The sequence below is a fragment of the Stegodyphus dumicola genome, chromosome 6 (genome assembly GCF_044657685.1).
Source record: "Stegodyphus dumicola isolate Sdum_Otavi_A_Nest chromosome 6, ASM4465768v1".
NCBI lineage: Eukaryota > Metazoa > Arthropoda > Arachnida > Araneae > Eresidae > Stegodyphus > Stegodyphus dumicola.
The window spans coordinates 195,751,423-195,769,406 of NC_140773.1; the positions used below are offsets into that span (position 1 = coordinate 195,751,423).

Here is a 17,984-nt window from a genome sequence, read left to right on the forward strand (position 1 = left end):
GACATATGGAATACCGAATTTCGAATTTCGAATCTGTTTTATCGTACGTTTTAGAAAATTTTAACAAATTTTTATTATCAAACTCAGTGATTTTAAAGAGAGCAGTGGCAATAATGTACGAAAAAAAAAAGGTTTATTTACAGCGCACGAGGCTGCCTATCGGAAATTCTAAAAATATGCTGTTTTAAATATTTTACTGTGTATTTCAAATTTTGAAAAACGTTGACTAATTTTTGATTAACAAACTCAACAACTACAAAGGGAGCAATGGCAAAACTGTACGGAAAAAGATAGTTTTAATCTCCAGATAGGCTGATAGGCTGTTTTATAATATTTTTACCCCTAAGGAACATTAGCTGAATTGCTCTCGAAACATGTATGTGTATGTAAATGGGAAAAAAATTAAACATTTTTAAATCTTTGAAATTATCTAGTACCTGAATCAAAATGTTCATATCTTAACTTTTCTCCTAAATCTGGAACTGAAGCATTGGCTAATAACATATTAATTTTAAGCGGTGGCCGTTACAAGCCATAGGATGCAAAGCATATTTAATATCAATGTGTACAAAGGTGAACGTGTTTTAGTTTATTGAAATACCTCCCTTTGATTTTTGACTGATTGTTACCTTCTATTGTTAATTTTTTTATTTTTGAATAATTCACAACCTATTCGGCTATGCGTATATTTCTTTAGATTGTGTACCTCGAATTTGGAGCAATTCCATGTTGTTATTTTATACTGCTAAATATCACGTATAAAATATACGTGTATGAAAATATCATAAGACAAGTTTCGAATAATGATATGGTGATTTGAAGCAAGATTGCTTTTTACATTCGAACAATACGATAGGTATCTATATTGATCAGATTGACAAGTGTAAGGAACTATTGGACATTTATCACATAATGCTTCTTATTCGAATAAGTGACTTTGTGAGAAGAGAATGAAACGAGCAAAATGCTGCCAGTAGAGTTTATTGATGAGGGGTAAGAAATAAGATGAAATAGGAAAAGGTTCAGTTTTATATATTTAGCTTGAAATATAAATTTACATATTCGAAATCAGAAGCCAGGACTCGAAATTATGCAAAACATCAACCTTATTTTGGCTAGATTTCGCGTAAATCTTTATCGTTTTCGAGGTTGATCAAGCACAGTCTCCCTTTTTCGGGAGCAAAAGAAATTCTCCCAAAACGGGAAGAACGATGACAGTATTATATGGAAAGCCACGGCCAGAACTTACGCGTAGCGTCATCTGTCGAGGAAAATAGTAAAGAAATGTGAGAAATTAAAATAGTGGAATTCTAAAAATTTTAGGAAGGTCTGGCTTAGGACTAATGTTATTAACTGAAGAAGATAAATTTTTTGAATGTGAAAAGCTTCGAGGAAATCCTAGTTCGTGAAATGAAGAAGCTGTATGGATAATTTTCGCAGAACCAAAGTCAAAAATGTGCTTAATCTTTCAACTGCGATTAAGTATCGAAGATTTGTTTATTTCCTCATTAGGACATAAGGTTCGTGTTCTTTGAAGTAAAACTTTAACGCTCTTTTAGTTTAGTCGATGTATTTCAAACCACACTAATAAGATATTATAGAAACTCCTCAAGACTTAAAACCAGAGATTGAATCTTTAAGAATCGCAGAACGAATTTTACTGATAAGTGAGAAAATGACTCTGGAGATAAATATAACTTCTGGAGGATCTTTAAAACTGATGGCGACAAAATTATTACTATTATTTCTAACTGCAGGTTATATTCACTTGTGACAAGATGAAAATATTTTAAAGCTTCATCATAGAATAATTTGTCAATGGCAACAGATTTCAAGTAAACAAGTTTATTATAAAGCAAAGATTCTGAAGAACAAATTTTACGAGTGGATCAAAAACCAAGATCTTGATTTCTTCAAGGGAAAAAAAAAAAAAAAAAAAAAAAAAAAAAAAAAAAAAAAATCTGGGAGGGGAAAAAATAAAAAGAGAGAAGGAGCCTGAATAATTTTTATTGATTTTGTTGCGAGTATTAATTTAATTATACAAATACAACTAAATTAATGCAATTTAGGTTTTTTTATCAATTTAGTAATCAAGTGCATGAATAAAAAAAGTAAATTCAGTTCCTTTCACACTCGGAAGATATAATTTTTACTGATATTTCCTTTTTAAAATCTAGAACTTTATGTAAATAAAATGTGACATATTTTAAATACTATATATACATAACAGGAAGATTTGGAGACACCTTTGAAGCCTCGGGCAACTGCCTCGTTTGCTCCAGCGGAAGTCAGATTTCGAATTCGTTGACTCAGTCATTAGCTTAAAAAGTAGTAGATCTTAATAAAAAATAAATTTAATTATAAAATTAAAAGTCATGGGACGTGAAATTTAATTCATTAAAGCTTTAAATTTATTTTAACCGATTTCTTTACGAATAAACTGAGATCAAAGGGAAAAGAAAAGGTTTAAAAATGTTTCAAGAATTAAAGAAATATTTAAACATAAAAATTACAAAATAAACATAATTTCTGCTTCATTGGTATTGTTAATTAATTTTCCTTAATATTGAACGCAAAATTGTTGTACTTCTCCTATTACCATCTAGTCGACATCTATTAAGGGATGTCAGTAGCAGCTTGTTGTCTAGTGTCATTTGCGCCATTAACGATTGGAAGATTAAATGTTCACCTGAAACCACCAACCATTATTCGTAACCAAGACAGGTACAGCTCTTTCATGTCCCCGAATTTAATAACCAAATGATGCAACGGCCCGTGAAAATTGTCCTCTCCCTCCCAGACCAGCCAACACGTCGACCAATGGACATTCTCGACGTAACTTTCGGTGCTGTCTATTGGTCGCCGGCGGAAAGGTGTGTGCGTGCGCGTTCCCCTTCAGCCGCCTGCTACCGGCGGCTGTGTCTCATCCCCGTTTATTCGAGTAGCTTCCGTGGCCAGATGCGGATGTTTTTAACCGAGGAATCCACGGAGCGTTGTCGCATTTCGCGCCGCTGATCATTCGAATTTGTTTTCTGTTCTGTTCGAACTGTAGAACTCGTATGGATTTATCGGTTTCTTCCCTTTCGCTCCAAGCGAATGTATGTGATTGTTCGAGGCTGTGTCGTCGTGATCTGGGGTGAAAAATATCGAGGATAAAACGACACCTGTGGAGTGAACCGGAAGTAAGTATATTTTAATTATATTCTTTACATACGTAATGGCGCTTTCTTGTGTAGATCTTTTGGGAATATTTATAAGAAGCCTGTGAATAGATTTGTATATTTTTTCTGCTGGCAAATATATGTTTAACAATTAGCAACATCTAAGGTGATACTTAGTTCACAGACACAACGACGACTACGACTTAGAGCCTCCTCGTATGTATACAAAAAAGACATGACATGATGTAATTCGTAATTTAGAGATTGTGTTCTGATTTTAAATATGTACTGGATTGTGATAGCCAGATACTACGTGAGCCTTTTTTAAAAGCTTCACGGAGTTAAAAATAAAGAAAAGAAATGAAATGAAAAATTGTTAAGTAGCTCCAATTAGAGAGAAAATTTGTGACACTTTTTTGTAGAATTTATATCTCATATTATTAGCCATCATTCTAGAATAAGTACACATGAAATACAGTACAACTCCAATTATCCGAACTCCGACTATCCGAATCGCTTTCAGAATTTGAGAAAAAAATTAAGACGGAAACGTAGTGTTGGGCAATCAACGATTACAAACATTAAAAGGACACTTTTAAACATCTTGTCACTGCCTGAAAACGAAGATGGAAGTTCTTCAAGAAAATCAATGAAGGCAGCAACAAACAAAAATTTAGATGTCGGTTTCAAATGGTTTTAGCAGCAACGTTCTATGGAAAACCTAATTTCGGGTCCGATTCTTTATAAAAAAGCTAAGATCTTAGCTCAGAAGCTGTGTTGTTCATCCTGTAAAGCAAGTAACGGCTATATAAAAAATTTTAAGTGCAGGCGCGGTGCCCGTCAAAAAGCTTACTTTCACCGAGATGTTCAGCAAGCAATGACTTTCAGCACTAAGTACCGTACAGTACGCTATATAACACGTACGCAAAAGTGTTGCCTTTTCATTTTAATTAATTAAAATCTCTTTTTCTTAAAAATTTTTTTTTCGCCTGTTTTCAACAGACAGTACATATAGTAATTAATTAAAGTGCATGTACACCCTTTCTTTGGAAAAAATCCAATTATCCGAAATTTTGATTATCCGAATAGGGTTCGGTCCCAATTCATTCGGATAATTGGAGTTCTATTGTAATTGTTTCAGAATTACAAGAAATGTGGAAATTATGAAGGTTTGCTGCCAGTCCCAAAGCCAATTTCAAACACGTTTCCCTTCAAGCTGTAATTTTAGAAGTGGTGACGATCATATGCTGGAAGCAAATGGAACGATAATATTTCGACTAAGCCTCCACCCGATTCATTGTTAAAATTTTGAGTCAGAACACAGTCGTCGTTTAACTTTTTCAGCCGTTAAATTGGAAAACTGTTCTAAAAGTCCAACTTGATTGTTTTCTTCTGACATCACACTTTTAGTACGCTTTTTTTTTTCCTTTATTAAGTTCTGTTTAGACAGCGTTGACGATCTTCCTAGTTATGAAAGTAATCCGAAACAGTAGACGACAATATCTGGGAAAGACCGTCATATCTGAGAATATATCATTTTTCAGCTCTATATCAGTATCACCTCCGCAGACCATCTTCAGAGATCATAATTATCTAACACCATGTCGTTGTCTAGCCATATGGCTAGCTTTGCTGGCTAGGGGGCTTTGCCCTTTGTTCTCATTTTGTCGTCACCATAGAGAGTGCTTATTTTTCTCAGTATGAAGTAGACTACGATTGATAGCTACGTTAAGTTTTGCAATAGTAATCACGTCATATTAACCCGACCTCAGTATGAAGGTATTTAAAACATTCATCGATTCTGCTGGAGGGGAGGGGGATCAGATTTCCTATCCATATTTACTAGAACTTACTACAATTCTCTCTTTTTCTTTAAATCAAATATTAAGTATTACAATAAATTCTAATAATATTTAATTTAAAAATATTTTTTTAAATAAAATATTCAGTATTATGTTAAAATTTTAAAACAATATGAATTATGAAGCCAAAAATTCAGAGGTAATTTTTATTTTTTTGGAAAATCTCATACAACTAACTGTTTTGGAATCTTTCAAATAATAACACCCTCTTAATGCTTAACGTTAATTAAGTAAATATAATGTAAACGCATGGGTATCACAAGATTTTCACTTTCTAAAATGTTATGTAATTTATTTATTTCTTATGTAATTTATTTATTTAATTATTTTATGTTATGTAATTTATTTCTTAGATGCAAGGGAGAAAATTTTTGACTCATATTAAATGTAAATGGTCTGGAATATTGTTAATTATAAATAAGAGCTGGAGAAATAATTGCAATTGTTATATAAAGTTACTTAAAGAAGATTGGATGGATGCTTCTAATTAGCGGTAAAAGCAAAATTATCACGTCTTTAAAGAAGTTTCACATTTGTTCAGAGATTACAATTAGTTTTCTGTAAGAGTAAATTCTTGCAATACTTTTTATCCAAAACCCCACAAATGCGATATTTTATGACTGGAATTGCATTCGTATGTTTCGTTGTTTATCATTTGCTCCAATTACCTTTTGTTCCCAGCAAAAAAGAGAAGAAAAATTTCGTCAACTGTTTTTAGCCCAAAGGGCGTTGGGTCAGAAGGGCTATTAATTTGTTGAATCACTATAAACGTCGTATCACTTTTCAAACGGTTGCCACAAAATATTATCGCCCTACATTTGAAGAAACTGATTTATGAAGAATATGCATAAATGTATGTATGTTTCTCTCATTGTGATAAAACAACGATACCTAGAGCCATCCAATTTTGAATGACGTAATCCTCCTGCGAATATAGGTATTTGGAAGCCCAAATTTGAAATTTGTTTTATGTCGATTTCATATTTTGTAAAACTTTAACGAATTTTTGATTAACAAACTCAACGATTTCAAAGCGAGCAATGGCGATGTTTGACAGGAAAAACAATTTTATCTCCAACGCGGGAGACTGCATCGGGAATTCTAAAGATATACTCATTTTAAAATTATTTTGCGATATTGCTGTTGAACTGAATTTTATGGTTTAAATACGAAGAACGTGATATTTAATAAATAAAGCCACAAAGGGTTAAAAAACGCCCCTTTGGACGTAATTAAAGAACTGAAACCTTTCAGATTTAAAAAAAATTTTTTTTTTTTTTCATAACTGCATATTCAGTCTTCGTAGAAAAGGAATCTGCAATTCCGTGTGGAGGAGTAAAAAACTCAGACTGAAATTTTAGAACCTCATAAATATTACTAACGAGTTCTTTTATAGTTTTGCTATAAAAATTTTGTTATCTACAGGAAAACAAAATAATTGAATAATTTTCATTGATAATAATTTTTAATAATTAAATTTCTATAAGACTGAATGATGCTAAAGCTTAACAGATAATACATTATCAAAAACGTTGCAGCTTGATCGGAAAAAATACAAAAAATTACATTTTACTCGACTCGTTTGCATTGAATTTGATTATTGAAGTGTGAAATACTTTATCCAATCAAGATTTAAGAAGCTCCTGCTTACGTAAAGATCTAAGGAATGCGTTATATAAATGCGCAACGAAAAGTGTGATGAAAGCGCTGATTACTATCATTTCCAATGCATTCTCAGTTTGTGCGTCTTTTTAAAATGTTGAGCTAATCTATTTGAACGATAGTGGAAAATAATAGAGGACTGAGAGACTAGGAAAATCAATCAGCATCTAGAATGTTAAGTATATCCTAAAATAGCCTCTCAAAATTATGGAAACAATTTACATAGAAAGGAAAACTTCAGCGCCGATAAGGCCGTTCTTGGATCATCGCCATGCCAGAGGACGTTGTTAAAGTCAAAGTTTTATTACTTCAGCAAGGAATGAAAACACATTCGTGACACTGCAATAGTTACTTGTAATTCTGAGAGACGCACGTAACGAGTGATTGACTGGGTATTAGGTTGCACGATAGAGGCCTCTGTGCGAAAACTCCCATAACTCGTTTTCCTCTTACTTCAATCTCAAAGAATACGTGCTTGAAACGGTGCGAGAAACATTGAAAGTGGGAGACTCAAGAATCGAAATGAATTCTCTACACCGGTGTGTCTCGATTCTGACTTGATTTTTCTGTAGACAAAATGAACTGTTTTGAGTCTTGGCTTCTTTGTTGACAGACAATGGGCCGCTTTAATCGCTAACTGACTAAACCCGGGGTCTTCAACCTGTGTATCACGGAACTCTGGGGTTCCGAGTTAAACAACAGGGTTCCGAGAGTAAATAAAAAAGGAAAAGAAAATCTGAAAGGTTTTAGATTTTAAATTACGTGCAAAAGAGCGTTTTTCTTAAAATTTTGTGTTACCTGTTTAAATATCACATTCTTCGCACTTAAACCATAAAATTCAGTTCAAGAGCAATATCGCAAAATAATTTTAAATTGAGCATATCTTTAGTATTTCCGATACCGCGCACTGGAGATAAAAACGTATTTTTTTTTTTTTTTTTTTTTCCGTACAGTGTTGCCATTGCTCGCTTTGCAGTCGTTGAGTTTATTAATCAACTCATAAATGCTTTACAAAATATGAAATAGATAATAAGACAAATTCCAAATAATACCAAATCTGGGCTTCTAGATGCCCATATTCGTGTGAAGACGTACGTTATTCAAAATTTAAAGGCTCAAGGTACCGTTGTTTTATCACAATGCGCGAAATATATATAAATTTATGCAGATTCTTCATTATTTAATTTCTTTAAATATAATACAGGGCTCTAATATTTGGTGGCAACAATTTGAAAAGTGATTCGCCGTTTATAGTGAATCGACCCAAAACGCCAAAACGAAATTAATAGCCCTTTCGAGAAGATTGCCGCTTTGGGTTAAAAATTGAAAGAAAAATTACAAAGAATCCACGCTAATTGACTAGTGTTTATTAAATATAAAGATATATATATATAGTATATATATTTAATATTATTAAAAATATAAAGATATATTTAATATAGTTTTGTTTTAAGAATTAATATGTTGTCATTATATGTCAAAAAGAATGATATGCAATGTTTGCAAAACTAAAGAATATTCTAATGGAAATTCAACTGAATTTAAACGATAGCGTTAAAAATTATATAATGAAAGACGTTTTTCAACAGGCAAAAATTATAAAAAAATATGTTTCGGATAAGGAAGCTAAACGTGACTGGATAAAAAAATCCATACGAGTACTAATATAAATCAGAAGGCTTGCCAGTAAAGGAAAGGGAATAACTTTTCGACATATCATCAGATTAGGTGTTAAAATCTAAATTTCACCAAGAGCAGCTCCTAAATTTTTGGTTGTAGATTCATGCAGAATACCTAGAAGTTTCTGACGCAGCTACAAACATTTTAATGCCATCCCAAACAATGTATTTAAGTTAAAAATCTTATTAACGTATGCGGCAACAAAAACAAAGTACCGAAAGAAATGAAATGCAGAACATGAAAGGCGACTGCCTTTCATGTTCAATCATCAATAGACTTCGATACTTGTAAAAAATTACAAGCGCGCCTCTGTGACAAATTATAATGCAAGGGTAGGTGACACTTGGAGCACTAAGTTAATGCTTTTAATGAGTAAATTATATTAATTTTATGTTAAAATTTGTTAATAAAATACATTTAAGATGTATTTTTGTAAGGGTAGATTGGGGTTCCCCGAAAAATTCTTATAGTTCGAAGGGTTCCGTGAGTTGACAAAGTTTGAAAGACTGCATAAATGTACGTATCTGTTCTCGCATTGTGATAAAACAGCGGTACCTAGAGCCATTCAATTTTGAATAACGCAATCCTCCGCCGAATATGGGAACCCTAATTTGGAATTTATTTTATTATCTATTTTATATTTTGTAAAACTTCAAAAAAAAAAAAAAAAAAAAAAAAAAAAAAAAAAAAAAATGATGTCTAGCGCGCGAGATTGTGTTAACTGAAATTTCTAAGATATGCCGTTTTTAAATTATTTTGTGACATTGCTGTTGAATTAAATTTTATGGTTTAAGTGCGAAGAACATGATATTAAATAGTAAACGTAACACACAGAACGTTACAAAAAAGCCCCTTTGAGCGTAATGTAAAACCTGAAATCTTTCAGATTTTTTTAAAAAAAATTTCGCAATTGATAGACGGCTTAGTGACGTTTCGTCCTTTCCAGTTTCAGCCCCAGCTGGAAATAGTGCCATTTTGTCCGCTGCTTTTCCCGTGGATTCTTTTTCCCCCTTTCATCCTCTCTTCGAAAAATTCATGGAGGTAGGAAGTAAGATGGAGTCGCCCTAAACAAGTTTCTCCCGTACCCTGCTCTGAAGCACCGGCGATCCCTACGTGGTGACCAAAACATTGGCTCATTTACCATTGAGTTCAATGGGATTTGACGCGTTCGGATGTCAATATTTTGTAATTACGTCGTAAATATACATATAAATGTATATATTTTCTTTTTCTACAACACTTCAGAGTCCTAGGTATGTGAAAACAACATATTTTTAAACAACATTTCATTCTGAACGGGGGCCCACCAGCGGCCGAGCGGTAAAGTCGCTGAACACTGGTAGTTCGGTCCCGCGAACGGGCTGGCTGCATGGGCGTTTACGTGGTTTACCCCATGTGTAACGTGTATACGAGCCAGTTTCCCTTAGAAAGTCCTCCACGAAGGCATCCCTCCTCTTAGGCAGATAGCCCTTGAGGCTTTGCCATACTCACACACACACACACACACACATTCTGAACGGAATTAAATGCTATACTTTTCACAGGACAGTTTTCTCAGAATGGTTTAATTTGAATGAAATATTTTCACAAGTTTTAGTTAATTACATTAAAAAAAAAAAAAAAAAAAAAAAAAAAAAAATTGAGGTAATTCGATTTTATTCGGTTAAGGTACAAAAATTAAGATCAAAGTTTATTGTATTATTAATATTAAAATTATGCATTATTTCTTTTCTATTTATAGAGCTTCTTCCTAAAATACTTTCTTAAATCTGACATGATTTTTTGGCTTCTGAGGCATCTTTTAAATCGAAAAATATAAGCCAATTTATAATTAATGCTCTATTCGGTTCATTTTAAATTAGAGAATGATTAGGAATTAGCGAAATACTTTAAATAGTACTTGACTTTCTCTGAACATTTCTGAAAGGGAATAAAATAAGTTTTTTTTTTAAAGTATTATTTAAAACTTGTAACTGAGTTATTATAAAATGTAAGGGGATTTATTCTTTTAATTATACTTATCAGATTTTTTTTTTACCCTTCATTTCAACAATGCATAATCCAAAACTCTTTATTACGTTCTTAAGTGCGCATCTCATAGCATTTTCTTTATAATACCTTTTAACAGATTGCTTTCCAATACGAACAATTCTTGCTTAAATAGTTTTATAACGTATTAGTCAACAGGATTTCAATTTATGTTTACAATTCAATATTAAGGTTATTATATATTTAGATAACATTTATAATTATTATAAATTAAATACATTTAATAATTAGATATCTTCACAGTACTTTCACAGTTCTTTATAAGGGAATAAATTCTTCATTTCAAATACATTTATAAATAATTTAATGAATATTTCTGTATTTTGTCAAAGGCAGATACATGGTTTTTGCATTAATATGCAACAATAATATATAGATGTGAAAAAAATTTGTTTTATTTAAAACATTTTGGCGTTTAGAAAATAAAAGTAGCGAATACTCTATCAAGGGTATCGAAAGACGTATACAATTTTAAATGTACCGTAAGGTATTTTTCATTCTTTAAGCATAAAATTTTTCTTAAAATCTATATTTTTCTAGTTCAACAGCTTAGAATTTTATAAAACAAATTCATAATCAAAATTGCTGTTGTTAGTTATCGAAAAATAACCTAGGTGTGATTTCTGCGTAAATGTCACTAAACTATACAAATTGCTATTATCCATCACACTATGAATGTTTCTTTCGTGCGAAAGTGTCCCTTTTTCGATTTGTATGGAACTGTCGTGTGTCGAAATACTATCACAATCCTGTCAAGCGAGCTTCTGAATGTAAACAAAGAACACCCCATCTGGTGACCCAAGCTTCAAAGCAGTGCTTTACTTCTAGTGTCGATTGGCCCCTCCTTCCTTTCCTACCTCCATGGAAAAATTAGCTTAGGATAAAATAAAATCTATTCTCGTCGGTTAGAAACGATTTAGATAAGGTTGGGTAAGGGCCAAAATAGCCTCATCCCAAAGATCCTTAACGAATTTATTCCCTATTTAGCCCGAACCTCACCATCCTTCCCATATTAGCCTTCGTTTTCCACTTCCTTGTATAAACGTAGAGGAGGCTGAGTTCATGAGAATTCACCCCCCCCCCGCTTGCTACACCAAAACAATAACGTGGTTCGCATTAATGTAAACTTCTAATATGGAAATGCTTTCTAAACTTGTCATTTTAATTTTGAAAAGATGAAAATGACCAAAGTTACATTATAGCTTCAAAATTAGGATAAAATATTATTAATGGCTGAGATTTTTGAGAGATAATATCAAGCTTCCTTGTGGCATATCTTGGAAACGTATAAAATGAAATTAAAGTATCCTATTAAAATAATACAAATAAAAGAAGAATAAAGAAGTCCTATGCCACTGAAAACACTGATTTTATATTCTATTATATATAGAATGAGATGTAAAGGCACAGACTGTGTTTAAAATGAAATGAGAAAGTCTTTTTTTGATCGGGCTCAAATGGGAATAAAATTGCTGAAACCTCCTCTAAGTAACAAAGCAGTAACAAAAGATCAGTTACGGTCTGAATCGGCACTAAGCAACTACTTTGACCTCATTTAACTTTTCATTACTAATATTTATTTAAATATTTCCTTTAGATAAGTTATTTTTAACAGAATAATGAATTTCACGCATATTCAAAAAGTGTACATCTGAATCTAGTTAAGTTTTTGTTATTTGATGTCTATTTTCTTTAAATTCTACATACTTCTAAAGCAAATAGAACCAGGGTTTCGTGGTTTTGAAAGAAAATAAAAATGTAACAAATGCATAATTAAGATTAATGTAGTACTTATTTTGCTAAAATTACAGTGAGCCCTCTTCAAACGCTACCATCCACGGTTAATGTCTGAACAAATGATCCGCTCAACAATTTTGTCAAAATTTTGACGTTTTGAAAAGCGGATGAATCAGGAAAATTTAGTCTAAGTTTAGTAAGGAAACTGTTGATGAAAAGGTAAAGCAGCGGAAGAAACGAGACAAATTTTGTAAGTAGGGGATACCGATAAGGGGAATGGGAGATGGCAGCGGATGAATCGGCACGATTTTTACAACAGGCTGAAAAGGAAATGGTCGAAAACAGGAATCCCCCTGTTGGCCTGTTAGGTCGCGTTCCTGCTACTTCCCATAAAAAAGCAATACTATTTTGCTTGTTTATTAAATTCAGTTTATTTTCAAGTTACTTTTTCATTCAGACTGACAAAAATTGTTAAAACCGAATTACTTTTCACAAGATTTTTATTGTTTAATTTCAGAATGGCAGAAACTCTAAAATAATAACTAAAATAAGTTGCCTTCAAGACTTTTATGTTTAAGTTGGCAAAATCTATTAAATTGACAAAATTCTCCAAGTAGGAGTTAAATATATTCTTCGTAAATAGTACATTAATTTTAAAATAATTTTTCTTTTTTTATATCGTAAATTGGTTTGAAAGGTTTTATGATACGAAACGAGTGAATCAAAGCAAAAACAAAAAACAAACAAAAAAATTCACGTCTAGTTAATCAAACGTGGGACGAGAGCGCAATAAATTTAAAACGCAAATAGAAAAAGTTTTCATGATATGCATAGTTAAGATTATTTTGCTTTTTTTACTTTCATTTTTTAATTTATTTATTTGACATTCAGTGTCAATCCAACGATATGCGTATTAAGCGTGTTAATTTAAGTCTCAAATTGGCCTGATGTCTTTCCCTATATGATCTATTTCTGTCCTTAAAAATAGGTTTAAAGCTAGTTTGTGTTTATAGTTTAACAAGAAAAAAAAAAAAAAAAAAACATACTTCATTTATCTTCTGTCTTGTTAACTGGATCCGTGAAGCTGTCAGATTGCTAAAGCTCTTGTTTTATTTTGATTACATTGTAGTCACAAGAACATTGTAGTCATTCGTATAGTGGAATTTCTTTTTAATATTGTGATTGATCGAACTGATTAAAGTTAAGTAATTTAATAGCTTATTGAAAGTAATTTTTTAAATTTTTATTGTCGTCTAAGAGCCAGAAATGTGGTTTTTAAGATGTGCCAGATAAATAATCCGAGATACTTTTTTAACGCTAAACTTTTTAAAATTCTATCTAGAACTCTCTGCCTCTCTTCCATAGCATAAATACTTATATTTTTAAAATAAAGGTGAAAAGCAGTTCGGCTCAAAGCTTTTTTTCAAACTGTAACTATAGTAAAACCTGATTAACCGAAATAATTAGAAGTGTAGTTAACTAGGATGATCGAAAACAAAATTATAAAGGCTAAATTTTTAAAATTTCTAATTTGTCTTTAAACGATGTTTCCTGAAAATATATATTTGATTTTCTAAAACTAAGTGCAAAAGTTTTACGACTTCTTAAAACTCATTTATTACTGTGTAAGATTTATTCCGAAGTACTTATTTCTCAGCAAAAATATTTATAAAAAACACTGGATTAAAAACGTCTACCAAAATTTGCACAATTTGAAGATTTTGTCAAGTATCATATATGTATTTATATAAAATATTTATCCCAAAGGGCATTAGCCCAGAAGGGCTATTAATTTCATTTTGGCATTTTGCGTTGAAAACTTTAAATGTCGATTCGCATTTCAAATTGTTGCTATCAAATATTATCACCCTGTGTTATATTTAAAGAAATTATATAATGAAGAATCTGCATAAATGTATGTATGTTTCTCGCATTGTGATAAAACAACGGTACCTAGAGCCACCCAATTTTGAATAACGTCCGAATATGGGCATCTGAAAGCTCAAATTTGGGAATTTGGAATTTGTTTTATTATCTATTTCATATTTTGTAAGATTTCAACGAATTCCTAATTAACAAACTCAACGATTTCAAAGCTAGCAATGGCAACACTGTATGGGGAGGGGAACATTTTTATCTCCAATACGCGAGACTGTGTGTCAGAAATTCTAAAGGTATGCTCATTTTAAAATTCTTTTGCGATATTGCTGTTGAACTGAATTTTATGGTTTAAGTGCAAAGAACATGCTATTTAATAAATAAAGGTAAAACACTAAACGTTAAAAAAATGCGCATTTAGGCGTAATATAAATCTTGAACAAGAGTGAAATCGATAGATTTATTTAAGCATCATTGCCTGTTTACGACTGGTATTTTGCCTGATTTTACTTTTTACGAATGAACTTAGCTTTTATATATCAAGTCTTTAAATCGGGCATTTTCGTGACATTTATAATTATTGAACTTCATACATACCTACGTATATGTATATATTGCTTTGCAGGCCTTGTGCGTATAAATAGATATCTGTCATATGATACAGGCCCCGCTCCAGCATTTTCGGCTCCCTCGGCGATCAATGTGGTTAGCGCGTCTTATGGTATATTAAATGTGTCTCATCATTTAAAGCAAAATAAACCTTTATAGTCGTCGCTTGTAATAGAAACTTAGCTGGCTCCCTATGTCGTCTGTGCGTGGAACCAGACCAACGAACATATGCGTTGTTTGACTTATTTGATTATGGCGAAGCATTGGAAAGCTATCTGCCTAAGAGGAGGGATGCTTTCGTGGAGGACCTTTATATATGGGAAACAGGCTTGTATACACGTTACGTACGGGGAAAACCCCCATGCAGCCAGCCCGTTAGCGGGAATCGAATTTCGAAGTACCAGTGTTCAGCGACTTTACCACTCGCCTGCTAATCGGCCACATATGCGTTGCAGAAAAGGTAATTTGTCTAAAATGATAGCACGTAAGGAAAGCAGTGGTTTCTTAAAATGTTCATTTATGTTGATAATACAACAACTATGCGATAAATTAGTGTTAAATACAATTTATTACGGTTTTTTTAATTAGGTGCTAAAGTAAAATTTAAAAAGATTTATTGATACTAAAAAATTTGCCTTAAAAAAGGCTATTTAATTCAATAGATGTAATGACTTTTTCAGTTTTTCAAACAACATTATTACATTTTCTCTAATAAAAATTAGTTATTTAGACTTTATCTTATGGTTAGAAAAACATAGTTATAGTAAACCTTTAAAAAAAGAAAAAAGGAGAAAAAAAAAAGGAGAAAGAAAGAAAAGTTTTTTTATTACCCACGAGGAAAAAATACTTTACAACAAACATATTCTATAAAAGAAGATATATAGATATAATTTTATAGAAGAAAAGTTCACCGCTATTAATATCCAGACAGTTATTAATTCGCTAATAAATTATTTCTAGATTAAATGACATCTCAATCATTCAAATTGATTTGTTACCATCAGAACGTGTTAATAAAGTACGATTTATTTTTATACCTTCCACATTATTTAATTAAGTTTTTTTATTAAAAAAAGAACAGATTTTGATGTGTCACCTGCGTATAAATTATTAGGAGACATCTATATTCTTTTATCTGTATGCCATTCGGACGATATGTTGAAGGTATAATTTTAATTTCTAATGTGTAAAGGTTAAGAACCTTATATATGTTTTTTCATCTTTACATAGGTATTATACGTTTGTTGAGGAAGAGGTTATATGGTAATATTAAATGATTTAATTGCAAAAAAATCGATTTAAAAAAAAATTCCTTTAGTCTATTCTAATGGCTCCAAGAAAAAAATGGATGGCAACCTTATCAGATTTGTTTCGCTTTCTATTTATTTATTTTTTAAATTTTAAATGTCTTTTCAACCTTATTTATTAAACATGACTTTCTTCATACTTTACGCCATATAAAATTCAACAGCAAAATCACAAAATATTTAAAAGTAGCGTATCTCAAAAATTCCCGATAAAGTGCTCCATACTTTTCTTTTCATATTTGCTATCTTATTTTCTTTAATAATAATGATGATGATAGCGTTTGATGGCAACGTTTGAAAATTGGTACGACACAAAGATGAGGTTTAAACTAATAACACTTCTTGTGCTAAAAAAAAATTCTCTCCTTTTCCACGAAACATTGGCTGATTGCCTGCTGTCCACAGATCGGCTATGAAGATCTATAGCCTCTTAATTAACATTATTCAGAAAATATTAGCACAAATAGGTAAAACTATTTGTGTGGTAGAGTTCTGTACAGTGGCAAGAACATTAAAAATATCTGTAACTCTTATATAGTGTTGTTTGATACCCCAAGACAAAAGTGCGAAAATTGCATCTAAGAGTTTTTGCTTCCTTGTACAAAGTAAAGAAAGTATTGTAATCGCGAAAACTTTCGGGTATAGTTCGACCGCCTCATCAGCGACCATGAGCGCAAACACGCATGCGCCATTCGGACCGAATTATTCTCAAAATAGGGTGGAAGGATGGGGACTTTCTTTCCCTCCAGCATAGCTCTTTCAGGAGAAGAGAAGACCTTTCACGTCGCAGCAAGTAATACGGCCCGTTTTGAACGAGTTTATGTGTTTTGGCAGAATGCCAACCAGGGTTGCGCTTGAAACGGTCGAACTATATCATATTTTAACGAGAATATCCATTTTTACCGCTATCGAATGCAATTTAACGATGTTTTTGAGTGACATCTGTACGTGAGAACAGAGTAAAGAACTATTTTTTTCCAAAACGGATTGTAAAATGGATTTCAAATGGATTCAGAAGAGACTTTTGTTCCTGACGTCTGTACGTACGTATCTCGCATAACTCAAAAACGAGTAGCCTCAATAATCGAAATTTTGAATATAGAACTGTTATAACATGCAGTTGTGCATCTTCCTTTTTGGTTATAATTGATCGCTTTAAGTATATATATGAGCCAGATTATATGTATTTTCTTAATTTTAATGCCAAAATGCCTCCAGTACTTTATACCAGGATTTACATATTTTAAAAATATTAGTTTAATTTCTTAGGCATATTTCAATCTGCACGTATATATATGCGTTGTTACAGACATCACAAAAATTATTTCAGGCCGTAGATATACGGCTTTACCAGTGAGAATATAAAAAACAAACCATTGTGATAGAAAACTAATTACAAGCGTATACATGTAACACTCGAAGCTCTAGGTTTATGTGATTACTATCATGTCCTTGCAGCAAACGGAAATCTAAGGAATAAGTCTTGTCGGATGCAAAAATAAATAAACTTTGATAATTAGTGCTTAGGTTATTTGAATATGGCAAAGCATACTAAGGCTATCTGCCCGAGGGGAGGGATGCTTTCGCAGAAGACTTTCTAAGAGAAACTGGCTCATATTTACGTTACACGTGAAAAAAAATCAAGAAAACAAACCATGCACATAGCTCTTTTGGCTAGGATTGAACTCGAGACGAACTTCCTGTATTCAGCGCTGTCTAGCTCTTGGCCACTTTGTAGGGTAATATAAGTAGTAGGTAGAATTTCATCGTCAACATGTATGATTATGAACCTCGCATAATAACTTCAGATGCAAAAGGGATTCTGAATCTTGATTTTGTTATCATTATTGTTACAGAGGCCAAATATTTAGGACTTAAAATTAAAAATTTACAAGAACTTCATTTTGGAGATAAAAATAGTTTAATTGCAGATCTTAAGTTATTCAGATTATGGCAAAGCATAGAAAGACTATCTGTCTAAGGGAAAGACTGCCTTCTAGGAGAATTTTTGAGTGAATGCATGGTCATTCCTAAGGGTT

General features: G+C 32.1%; 1 protein-coding gene across 4 annotated transcripts in view; it reads left to right on the forward strand.

Annotated features, from left to right (window-relative positions):
* LOC118195824 (protein Wnt-5b-like) overlaps positions 1–17,984 on the forward strand; it is a 995,694-nt gene that overhangs the window by 795,801 nt on the left and 181,909 nt on the right. The window contains exon 1 of one of the 4 annotated variants that reach the window (XM_085819313.1): positions 2,930–3,182. The exons of the other annotated variants lie outside the window; for them this stretch is intronic. The gene's annotated coding sequence lies outside the window, so the exon portion shown is untranslated. Of the gene's footprint in view, positions 1–2,929; positions 3,183–17,984 lie in introns of those variants that run through there. 4 annotated transcript variants of the gene reach the window in all.